The 11,850-nt window shown below is 33.3% G+C and overlaps 1 non-coding gene across 1 annotated transcript; it reads left to right on the top strand.

Annotated features, from left to right (window-relative positions):
* Positions 1 to 4,155: 4,155 nt before the first annotated feature.
* On the top strand, positions 4,156 to 4,262 carry LOC145013422 (small nucleolar RNA R71). The gene has a single exon (XR_013664982.1). It is a non-coding gene; the product is annotated as a small nucleolar RNA R71 (small nucleolar RNA).
* Positions 4,263 to 11,850: the final 7,588 nt, after the last annotated feature.

Here is an 11,850-nt window from a genome sequence, read left to right as displayed (position 1 = left end):
CCTCATCCCACTAGCAAGGCCCAAAGGTCAAATCCCAACCTGAACCACACCACAGTTCCATTAGGATGAATAATAATAATACCTGGAAAATCTCGGATTCTACACCTACCCTACACTTATTTCATACAATGCCCTCATTGTATGCATAAAATAATTTAAAAGTAATAAAATAGAGAAAAATGAACAGTCTCCCTTAGGGTAGTAGTGGCAAGATCATTTCTGAATGCGTGTGGATAATTTGAACATCTTTATTATGCGATAAGAACTTGGATCTTCTGAGATATGTGAATGTGTCGGAAAAAAGTGAATTAGAAACTTGAATCTTCAACAAGTGTGGTGCATAAGGTCTTCAAAGCATAGTATCTCAATGTGGGAAAGCATACGCCACATTGTAAAAGTGGAAGAGAAAATAAAATTGGCAATTGTGCTACCCACTATGTAGTAATTAAAATCACGTTGTGTTGTCGATGTAAAGCTAAATCTGAATCGCGAGGGCTTCAAAGTCACGAAGTTAAATGACGGGCCACATCGTGAAAATTGGTCTTTGCAGAATGCAGTTTTGCATTAAGTCTTCAATGCAAATGAATTTCAACTGAATTTCTAAATGTATTGAGACCCTTGTAAGACTCTATTATTTCCTTGGCTATTCCATCATCTCTAGTTTCTTATGAAATTAACCCCACGCTTAGTAAAGATTGTGGGCTTCGACTCTTATGATACGGCTTTACTCGAACACTCCTATCTCTATTCTCTCATTTTTCCACTCACGATAGCTTACCGAATCTGTAAAATAGCAAATAAATAGTGGAAATAAGAAAAAAATCCATCCCAAAGTTTGGCTACAAGTTCAAAACAAACTAATTAAAATTAAAAAACTAAAACAAAACAAACTAAAAAAAATAAAAACTTAATAAATGATAGAATTGATAATCATCATATTCCTCTCGAGCTCCACTTGTCCTGACTCTTCTTGGTCCTTCACCATCAACTTGTCGTTATCGATATTCGCTCCATGAAGGGAAAATGGGGTATTAGTTACCCAAATTAGGTGTTTGGTTAATGTTGAAATGTTAGATCATGTTTTCCATTGTTCCACCTATCCAATTCATGCTTAAACTCATCCGGTCAAAATACCCAATCATCGCTTCATCACGAAAATGTCCGCCTCCCATGGGTGCATTTTGCTCACCGGTTGGCCTTTTTCACCATGTCCCCTTACATTTCTTCTTCCTCTAGGATGTTATTGCTGCTCTTGGTGACCAGTAGGTTGCTCATCATCTTCCGGGGGTGTAACATATCCCCCATTAGTGTTCACCACCACCTGCATCACACTTAAGAATTGAATCATCAAATCACTATCTTGAAAGCGTGTAAACTCTTGGTGACCATGCCACCCCCATGCAACCATGCCCAATCGACCAATTGAGCCATTGCAAACTCTCGATTATACAGCCATCCTAGCTGATTCGCATACTTATTGAGCAGTCCTTGCGAAATATTTTGCGGAAATCTGTAAAGTGGGATACTTGATACATTGATGTGTGCATGCTCCTGCAGAATCACACGCCTAGGCCCCATGGTACAAAAATAGGAGATTAAGCACGGAAGCAAGAAAAATCGAAGAAAAATTCAACATGAAATCAAAATGTGGGTCTGCTATGCGTTCGTGCGTAAGTGGATATTGAAAGTGATGGTCAAAAGTGAAGTCATATATGTTTAACTGGTCCCCCTGGAACTTTTAATCCACGTCGTGAAGATGTAACTTCACGTCGTGAAGTTTAAAACCCTTGTATAATTATCGGGATGAAATTCGTGACCACAACGTGGTGTATAAGACCACGTCGTGATATCGAGGATTTTTTTTTCTTTTAACTAAAAATTCATTTTTCCTTTAAAATTTTTACCCTCTATTAATTCCCCCCACACTTGATTTTTATGATTTACTAAAAATTATGATGACTATGATAATTATTTATCCTAAAACTCAACTAGAAATGAAAATTTTAAAAATATTCACAAACGAAAAGAAAAAAATGCAAACCGAGCTTGGGTTGCCTCCCGAGAAGAGCTTCTTTTTATCGGAGTCATGAGCCGAACTCTATGCCACCTCATGTTGAATCGTTAGAGTTTCAATCACCAATTGCACATTCTGTTCCTTCCATTTTTTTCTTGTATGCTTGCACTCTCCTTAAGTAGTCCTTCTTAGAGTTTTCCTTTTTCATTTTGTAATCTCCTTCTTCAAGCAATCGTTTAATTTCAACACGTTTAGGACCTTCTCTCTCTTTACTTTGTAGTTCCTTAGCCTCAAAATCCACCTTATCCAAAGTTAGTTGTTTCACTTCTTCATCACTTGACATCAAATTGTATTCACTTTTTTCGCTAACTATAGAACTTGGAGTTTTATGAGCAAAGACTTCAAAAACCTTAGGAATCGATGCTCTAGGCTTTGTACACTTGACTTCCTTAATAGTTTGAATTTCATCTTCCATTAACTTTTCCAATTCCTCAAGCTTATATTCTTCATTAATATTGAACACTTCATTTTGAGCATAATCTTCCTTGAATCCATCTTCCACTCCAAAAGTCATTTCTTCATCTCCCAATCACAATGTGAGTTTTGACTCACGTATATCTACCAAGGCTCGTACGGTATTGAACAAAGGACGTCCAAGGATAATTGGGACGTTTTTATCCTCTTTCATACCTAACACGACAATATCAATTGGAAAAATAAAATTTCTAATTTTTACCAAGATGTCCTCAATTATACCTCAAGGATGAGTTACTGAAGGATTAGCCATGTGAATCGTCATCCTAGTAGCCTTCAAATCTAGAAGAGCGAGCTTCTGATTGAACGAGTAAGGCATCAAATTTATGCTTGCTCTAGAATCGGCTAAAACGTAAGTCTTCATGTTATTTCCAAATTCACATGGAAGTTTAAGGCGTCCACGATCTCCCATCTTCTTTGGTATTTCTCACATTATCACCTTAGAACTTTGCTCACTAAGGACCACCTGAGAAGTGTTCTCTAGTTGTTGGTGAGTATCGAGTAAGTCTTGAAGAAACATTGCATATTCGGGCTCTTGTGCCAAGGATTCAACAAAAGGAGTATTAATAGTAATACCCTTAACTTGCTTCATGAATTTCAGATGTTCTTGCTCCAGAGGATGAACTCTTGCTCAAGAAGGAAACGGTAGCGGAGGGAGAAAAACTTGAATGCAAGAATGATTTTTCTTTTTAGGCTGTGTCCACATTGTGGAGACTGAATGTGCACGTTATGATATCAAGGATTCAACAGAAATTTTTTCTTCAATTTTTGACTTCTTTTGCTGTGGTTCAGGCTAATTTGGCTCTTCTTCTAGGGCTTCTGGGAACTCAAAAATAGTATCTTCTTCAGTTTCGATGGCCCTGACATACAGTTGAGGCTTTCTATTAGGAATTTGTGGAGATAACCTTTCATTAACCAATGTAGTTAATTGAGGAAGTTAAGCTTCAATGTTTTAGATCGATGCTTGATGATATCTTAGTAAAGCTTGTTGATCTCTCATTAGTATTTGCTGGTCTCTTATCACTGCATCGATTTCATCATGTCGTTTTTACGAAGCCTCCATGAATCTAGTAAGCATGGATTCTAAATCAACTTTGTTTTCAAGTTGTGGTTGCTCTTTTTGGTAATAACCTCGGTCAGCTTGCCTAAATTTCTCTTCTTTTTGCTTTTTGTATTCATCATATGACAACCATTCTTTCTTTGGATTCCTCCAATCTTCATCGTAACAGTCTCCACTTGAGTATCATACTTGAGCTTTCTTATTCCCATTCTCCTCCAAATGACAATCTTTTGTCAAATGTGGACCATTGCATCTTTCACAACCCACACGAATAGCATGTATGGATTGGTCCATTTTTGTCATTTTTCGGTCCATATTATTCAACATAACTAACACAGCCACCATGTCTTTAGAAGTACCACTCCCAATTCCTTTAGCTCCATCATGTCGAGGATTGTGATACTCACACGAATGCTTAGAAAAATCTTTAATTAGCTCCTTAATTTCAATGGGGTTTTTCTTCGTTAAAGGCCCTTGAGAATCAAGGAGTTGCCTTGTCATCACATTTACCCCATCATAGAATATTGATACTTCTTGTTGCACATTAAGATCATTTTGGGGGCAATATCGAAGTAATCCCTTGTAACGTTCCCATGCTTCATAAAGTGACTCACCCGGTTATTGCTTAAAGTTAGTTATCGCCTTCTTGAGTTTGGACACTTTTAAAGGTGGGAAAATTGTACTACGAATTGTTCACACATTTGTGTCGATGTAGTAATTGCACCGGGCGAGAGTGCCTTCAAGCAATCTTTAGCAGCTCCTTTAAAAGTGACTGGAAGCATTCTCAATAACATCGTCTCGCATGGAACATTTGGAATGTTGAAGTAATTAGTGGTGTCATTGACTTCATCAAGGTGTTTGTAAGCATCCTCATGATCTTTCCCGAAAAATGGAACACCCTTAATTGCGGAAAGAATGTGACCTTTAAGCTCGAATGTTGCGGTGACAGGAATTGCGGGTTGCACTAAACTTGGACCGGTTTCCTCTCAGATTCTCTTCTTGTACATTTCCATTGATATGTCGGCAATATCCGCCATTTTTGTCTTTTGGCTCATTTTCGGGTTCGCTCTCTTCTTTTTCTAATTCTGTTTCGGAATCGTATTCGAAAATTTTGTGTATTAGTAATCTGCTCAAAGCTTTCAATCTTGCTTTTGTCCTTTGAGGGATTTCTTGATTCTCCTATGTTCTTTCCTTTCTTCTTACCAAAAAACCGATTTAAGATCCTTTAACAGTGATTTATTTGGTGTGTTTGTTTGTCCTCCATTCTTGTCCGTTTTTTTACGAAGGCCTGGCTTTGGATCTTCAAGTGGTGGTATCAAATGTGTATTGGATCCACGGGTTATGTAATACTGCAATAAAAACAAAAACAAAAATGTAAAAGCGAACAAAAAGTGATTATAAATTCCAAATGATCGTTTACCATGACATGGTAATTTTACAAACTCATGTTGAAACAGAAAAACTAAACAAAAAGCAAAAACGAAAGTAAACATTAAAAACGTTGAGTTTACGTCGTTAGCTTTAAGAGTTCATGTCGTGACTTTAGTGATTCAGAAAAAAAACTAATGATAAAAATTAACTTCTTGCATGTTTTACCCCACAAAAAGGATCGATTAATCTTAAGCATATAAATCAAAAACTAAATTAGCCGTTTGCCGGCAATGATGCTAAAAATTGATGTGTGCAAAAGATATCTCCTTAGCTTTAAATTAAGATCCTAACTACTTATCTATTATTGCACCTATAAGTAGTGTACCTAATCAGTGTATATCATAGTAAAGTAAGTTAAGGTTGAACACAGGGAACAAATTTAATTAATTAACCTAATCACTAAAATTAACCTAAAACAAGCAAAAATTAAATTGGTTTTTTTATCTGATTTTGCAAGTTCAGACAAACTTAAACTCTTTAATTAACAATTTCAATCACTTACTAAGAAAACTTCCATTTAGTTCGCATCCACTTCTTCTCTATGGTTAGCTACTAATTATGGATTATTAATTTTGGTTATCAAATATTATTTTATTAGCAATTCAAGTCCAAATTTACTAATGTTTTCACTAATTATTGTAAAACTATGTATTATCATACACTAGCAAACACAGAATCAGTTATAAAATGTAGATAAGCTATGTAGAATTTATCCAATTAAACACAATTATGGTCACAATTTATGTTCTCTAGCATATCTAAATTAGTTACTTTATCACTTATCTAATATTGGGTCGATCCTAGCTCTAGTAACTTAATAGTCACTAAACTACTAGGTAACAAGTTCATGTAATTTAATGGTCACTAAGCTACACAGAAACTGAATTCACGCAATCAAAGTAAAAAATATTAACATGCTAGGTAAAGACAATGAAGCACAAGCTCATTACCAATAATTAAAACCCATAATTCCATAAACTAAACCATATAGTTAAAGCTTCATCTAGCTAAATAGAAGCAGCTAAATTCATCTACTCATGGCTGGAATCACAAACACAAATCCAATAATAAAAGATATAATCATAGTGTACCAAACTAGGAAGATGAATTTATTCTTCAATCTCTTGATCTTCAATTAAATCTCCTTACTTGAATGTTTACTCTCGGTTTTTCTGAACAGTTCTTCTGCAGAAATCTCTATGAAAATCTTCCAAGCCTCCTCAAACCGTGCAAGTGAATGAGTATTTATAGTTTTGAGAATATTCACGCTTCACGACGTTTAAGGATTTCACATCGTGAGTTTAAGATAAATCCTTATTGGGAAAGGACTTTGACTTTCCGTGCACTTCTCTTCTAGAACACTCACTTCACGTCGTGAATGTGATGGCCACATCGTGATTTGAAAATTTCGGAGGGATTTTTCTTCTTTTAATTCTTCAATCCTCCAAAGTTTCACTTCTTGTCAATTACAGTCCTTATTCTTCAAGATTGTTCCTTTTGGCTACAAAATATAATTAAATCTTATAAGTATCATATATCTTTGCAAATAACCAAAATATTAAATAAAATATATTAAAATATTACCCTAAAATATGTATAAGTATGGCAATATCAGTTTTGTAGATAATAAAACATAGACCCTCCATTCTGTTATATGATGTTTTTAAAGAACTATTTACTTTATAAATTTTTGGAGTTATGCTCACTGCAACAAATATATTTTGAATATATATATATATATATATATATATATATATATATATATATATATATATATATATATATAACCAAATAAGTAAATTAAATACTTTTGTTAGACTAAGGATGTAATGATTTATCCTTTTCTAAAAGGTATAGATTTATGAAGCTTATGTTATACAATAAGCCTAACCACTCTGGCATCTACTAACTGCATTTATGTAGAATATCCTAAAGGATTGTTTAGGATGAAGTTTCTGCCATCCCACTAAATGTCATTGCAGAAGACAAGTACTTATAAAGTTCTTTTCTAAGTGTGAGTAATATGGAACTTTAAGAGCTAAAGAACCATAAACTAAATGCATCATAATTTGGAACTCACAAGTTTTCAACTATTGTTGAATATGCTCAATAGTTGATCAGAAACTAATGAAACACATAGATATGCATTCATGTATGATTATTAAGTATTGGCTTGATTAATCTTCCTTGGTATATTATGAATATAAAGAGCAAGTGAGTTTTCAAAGGAGAAAACATACGTGAATGTAAATCTTTTCATATTTAATCTAACATCTTAATGTAAGAATCCTTTTTCTTATAAGATAATTACATAGTGTAATTTAATTATAAATCAATATGAATCTTGTCTTTTTTACAAAGCTAGTGGGAGCACAATAAAATCCCTAGTTTTATATGAGATTGACATACTAATTCTTTGAATAAAGATCTATAACGATAGATCATGGCAACTTAAAGGATTAAGTAAAATTGAATTAATTGTCAAGGATATTAAAGAGTTTAAGATATAAGACTCTAAGAGAGTCATGTCAAATACCACATGACATGATTTTGAGCATTTCTCAACATCCTAGTACAATGTTCTGAACTAGATAATATGATTATATTCCATATGTTTTTACAATTAGATTAATGAGATATTTCATGATTATGCATGAAGGTCATATAATTCGTATGCTTAGAGAATGTCGAATGATACCAGTATAATCCGAGAATAAGTCATGGTGTGACTTAAAGGAACATTTTAAAGTACTTGTGAGAACTAAAGAAGTATTCCCAATCTCCAGAGTGTTTCAAAGAAAACTATGTTTAAGTTGTTACACATATCTTGAACTTCCAAATGGATTGAGATGACTCTCAATCATAATAAGGCGTGTCCTTATTTTATATGAAGAGAAATTACATGGATAGAGGTTCCATGTAGATTTTAATTATGGTTATACCTCAGAGTTAGAATATGTTGTTGTTCAGGGAACCACATACAAAGATGTTTAATATATAGTTCATTATGACGATGAGTAATCCTATTACACAAGTATTGGTATCCAAGTCATATTTAAGCATCTAATACATTCTCAACAATTTTCTCTATATATGAGTAATATATATAAAGTTGAAAATGTTTGTATTTGCAAAGTTTATACAACTTGTTAAATCTACTTAACATAGCTCCTTCATTAGCTAAAGCATAAAAAAATTATTGTTATAGGGACTTTTGATATAAATATATTTATTTGATTGAAATTTAGTATTTAGATATTTGAACAATGCAAGAAACATGTATTGTAATGAGTTGATATATTAGATATAATCTTTCATTTAATAATTGTTGTGTTCTATATTAGCAGGTTTAATCCTTGAATAACTGGGCTATTCTAAATGTCCATAGTCGTTCAAAGTTGTAGGAGCATCTATGAAGTAAGAATAATATGAGTGGATTGGTTGATTCTCATGGAGATGAGAATAGAAAAGGCTACTACCAACTTTGTAGGTACTTGATTAGGAGAATCAGTATTCGAATTGACCCACATTAAAATCACTTTATGAATCGTAGTCAAGTGATGTTTGATCAAGGTACTATCTTTGTATTCTTAGACCTGACATATATATAAATATATATATATATAAATATATATATATATATATATATATATATATATATATACATACATACATACACACACACACACACATATATATATATATATATATATATGACTTAAAGTGTAGGAATTATTGTGCTTTGACATGGTTTAACGTTGTTCCATAAGAGACAGTCATAAGGGCCATCATTGGGTATGACACGAACTACACGAAGAGCATATGCAGTCAAGATGGGATTTGTTGCCTCTTAGACGTTGAGAGTTAGACATCTAAGGCTTTACTTAAAGTTGAACACCAAATGAGATTGATGGAGATCCATATCTCATGTTCAACATGATGTCTGAGACAAAGTAATAACCTATACCACACTGTTAGTAACAATTATAGCTTAGAGCTCCTATAATTGGCTATTAAAATGATGACACCTTTCATATGTTGTTAGGGATAGTAGTCCATTGCTAGATACCAGCTACTGTTTATGTCAGTTAGTAATGAATCATGTGCAAGTGGGAGATTATTGGATCTATATGCTCGATAATGATTATTAAGTGATATTTCTAATAAAATATGATCTATAGGCTCACACCTTTATCAAGTTGGCACATTTTTTATATCTATTATTAATATGATTATTAAAAGATAATATAAATTCTTGTATTTAATTAGGAAATAAATATTGTTTTATGAAAATGATAATTAAAAGAGAGTATAATTAGTTATTATATCATATGGTATGATTTAATAAGTTATGTACAAAGGTTTAGACAATTTGGTTAACCATGATCAAATTAATAAATTAATATACCATGGTTAACAAACTAGCTAGAAGATTTTTGTCTTCTTGAAGGGCATGGCCAAAATCATTATGTAAGAGGAGAGGTTTCTTGCTAACCTTCTTCTAATGTACCCTATACTTCTAAAAGGCTACCAATACTTTATATTATTATAATTTAAAGGCATGTCTTGTGAGAGAGTATATAAGAAAGTGTATTGCATGAGTTTCTGGCTATTCTTTTTGCTAGTTTTTCTACTCTTCCATATGATGGCCGATAGTTCTCTCTACTCCCCACCCCTCTCTCTCTCTCTCTCTCTCTCTCTTTCTCTTGAAGCTAGTTAGGTGATTAGAAGCCCTCTTGAGTTGTATCTTTTAGTGATTATCTGAGTTAAGTATTTAAAGGCTTAATACACTTAAGAATACAAGAAAGAAATAGCATTTCAAGGACCTTAATGTTGATGGTGGATACATGTAGAGAAGATCACGCTCATTTAATTTTTCTATGTTCATCAACACCCCAAAACCAAGTGGGTTCAAAGGCTTCAAAGGTTGTCATTCTAAAACACTTTATGATTGTTTTTAATATCATTATAACCTGTATAAATGGATCATAGATGGTTTGGTTTTGTTTTAAAATTAGAAAATAAATTGTTATTTTTAAAGACTTTTATTGGTAGTTTTTATGAAAAACACACTTATATTCTATATCAAAACCCATCAAAACTTGGAGAGGTTTTGAATTATAGCAGGAGGTTTAGCTTGTGATAGGTTTAAGAGGTTTGTGTATCTGATTCGTGAGATTTCAAGTAACAGATTACAATTCTTTGATCAGGTGAGTTTTTTTCACTATACTATGTAGGACACTAGGTGTCATGGTATGCTAGATTATCCTTATGAATTTTGCATGAAAGACTATGGTGGGATCACAACTCTTGTATGAAAGAATGTGGTTGGATCACAGAACTTGCATGGAAGAATATGGTGGGACAATGGCAGGAAATACTGTAGCGGAGCTGTAGCAATGAAAGTAATTGTAAAACTATGGTGTGATCATAACATGAAAACGGGTTGAAACACATCCTAGGGAGGGGACCATTTTTAACTATGGTATGTGGTATTTTGGGGAACTCACTAAGGTTTGTGCTTACAGTTTAACTTTAAATGTTTTGGGTACTTCCAGTAGCAAGGAAAAGGAGCAAGCTTGATTCCATTACATCCACCAATGATTTCTACACTACAAGATTTTAGAACTACTCTGATATTTCTGGATAAACAATATACTCATGTTTTGGATTATTTGACTTGTAGAGTTTATGGAATGGGTTTTATTACTTAATAACATAAAAATTTTCTTGGAATTTTTGGCCGTTACAAAATTGGTCCTCGTGGTTTACCATTTTCTTTAGATATGGTCCACTGACTTTGAAAATTGTGGATTTGGTCCTTTTAGACTGGTTTGGTTGTGGTTTTGATCCATTTCAAACTTGAATTTACTATTATGCACTTAATATATATATATATATATATATATATATATATATATATATATATATATATATATATATATATATATTTCATATATTTTAATGCTTTTACTGTATATAAAAAATGGCATCCACGAAGCGCAGGGGATTTTATGATATTTCTAATTGGTTGTCTTGTATTCTAATAAGTTTTTTTAGTTGTTGGCATGTTGAATAATATACACACCTACATAATAACCACCCATCTTCTCCAGAAGGCTTCTAGGAACCTTGATGATCCCTAAAAATGTAAACTTTATGGACATTAATGCCCTATACATGTCCTTTCCTAAATCTAGGTCAAATGATGAAATATTACATAAAATTTTCATGTAAAGCCCCAAACTAGAACCACATTCTAGATCTATGAAATATAATGTTCTTGGGACTCAAAGAAATCAAAAAGTTACATACTTTATCTCTTCAACTCATTCCAACTTCACTAATGAGTCAAAACATGGCATAAAATCTAGATCCAAGAAGCAAACATAAAAAATCTATGAGTTTGAGGACTTACAAGAAGTCCAGAAGCTGCACGCAAGGATGATAAGGGATTTCTTGGAGAAACTAAGCACCAAAACTTCTTCTTCTTCCTTTAAAACCATGAAAAGCTTGCAAAATAAGTTCAAATCTTCAAAAGGGCTTGGGTTTGGCCAAAGAGTCGTTTGGAGGTGATGGATGCCGAGGAAGATGCCCTAAACCTTGGGGGTATGATGATTAAATATGAGAGAAACCCTAAATTCATGGGTTAGGGCCAGAACATCTGCCACTTCGTAGCTAACCTATTGCTATGTCGTGACACTCATCAAATGGACATGCTCCATTTAAGTCATGCCACATCATGTGCATATATGCACCACATCGTGGCATATAGTTTTTTCCCCCAAAAAACTCCATATTTGATCTCGTT

This window comes from Lactuca saligna, chromosome 8, assembly GCF_052625555.1.
Source record: "Lactuca saligna cultivar CGN05327 chromosome 8, ASM5262555v1, whole genome shotgun sequence".
NCBI lineage: Eukaryota > Viridiplantae > Streptophyta > Magnoliopsida > Asterales > Asteraceae > Lactuca > Lactuca saligna.
The sequence above is the reverse complement of the archived record's forward strand: the minus strand, read 5'-3'. Positions and strand labels throughout refer to the sequence as shown.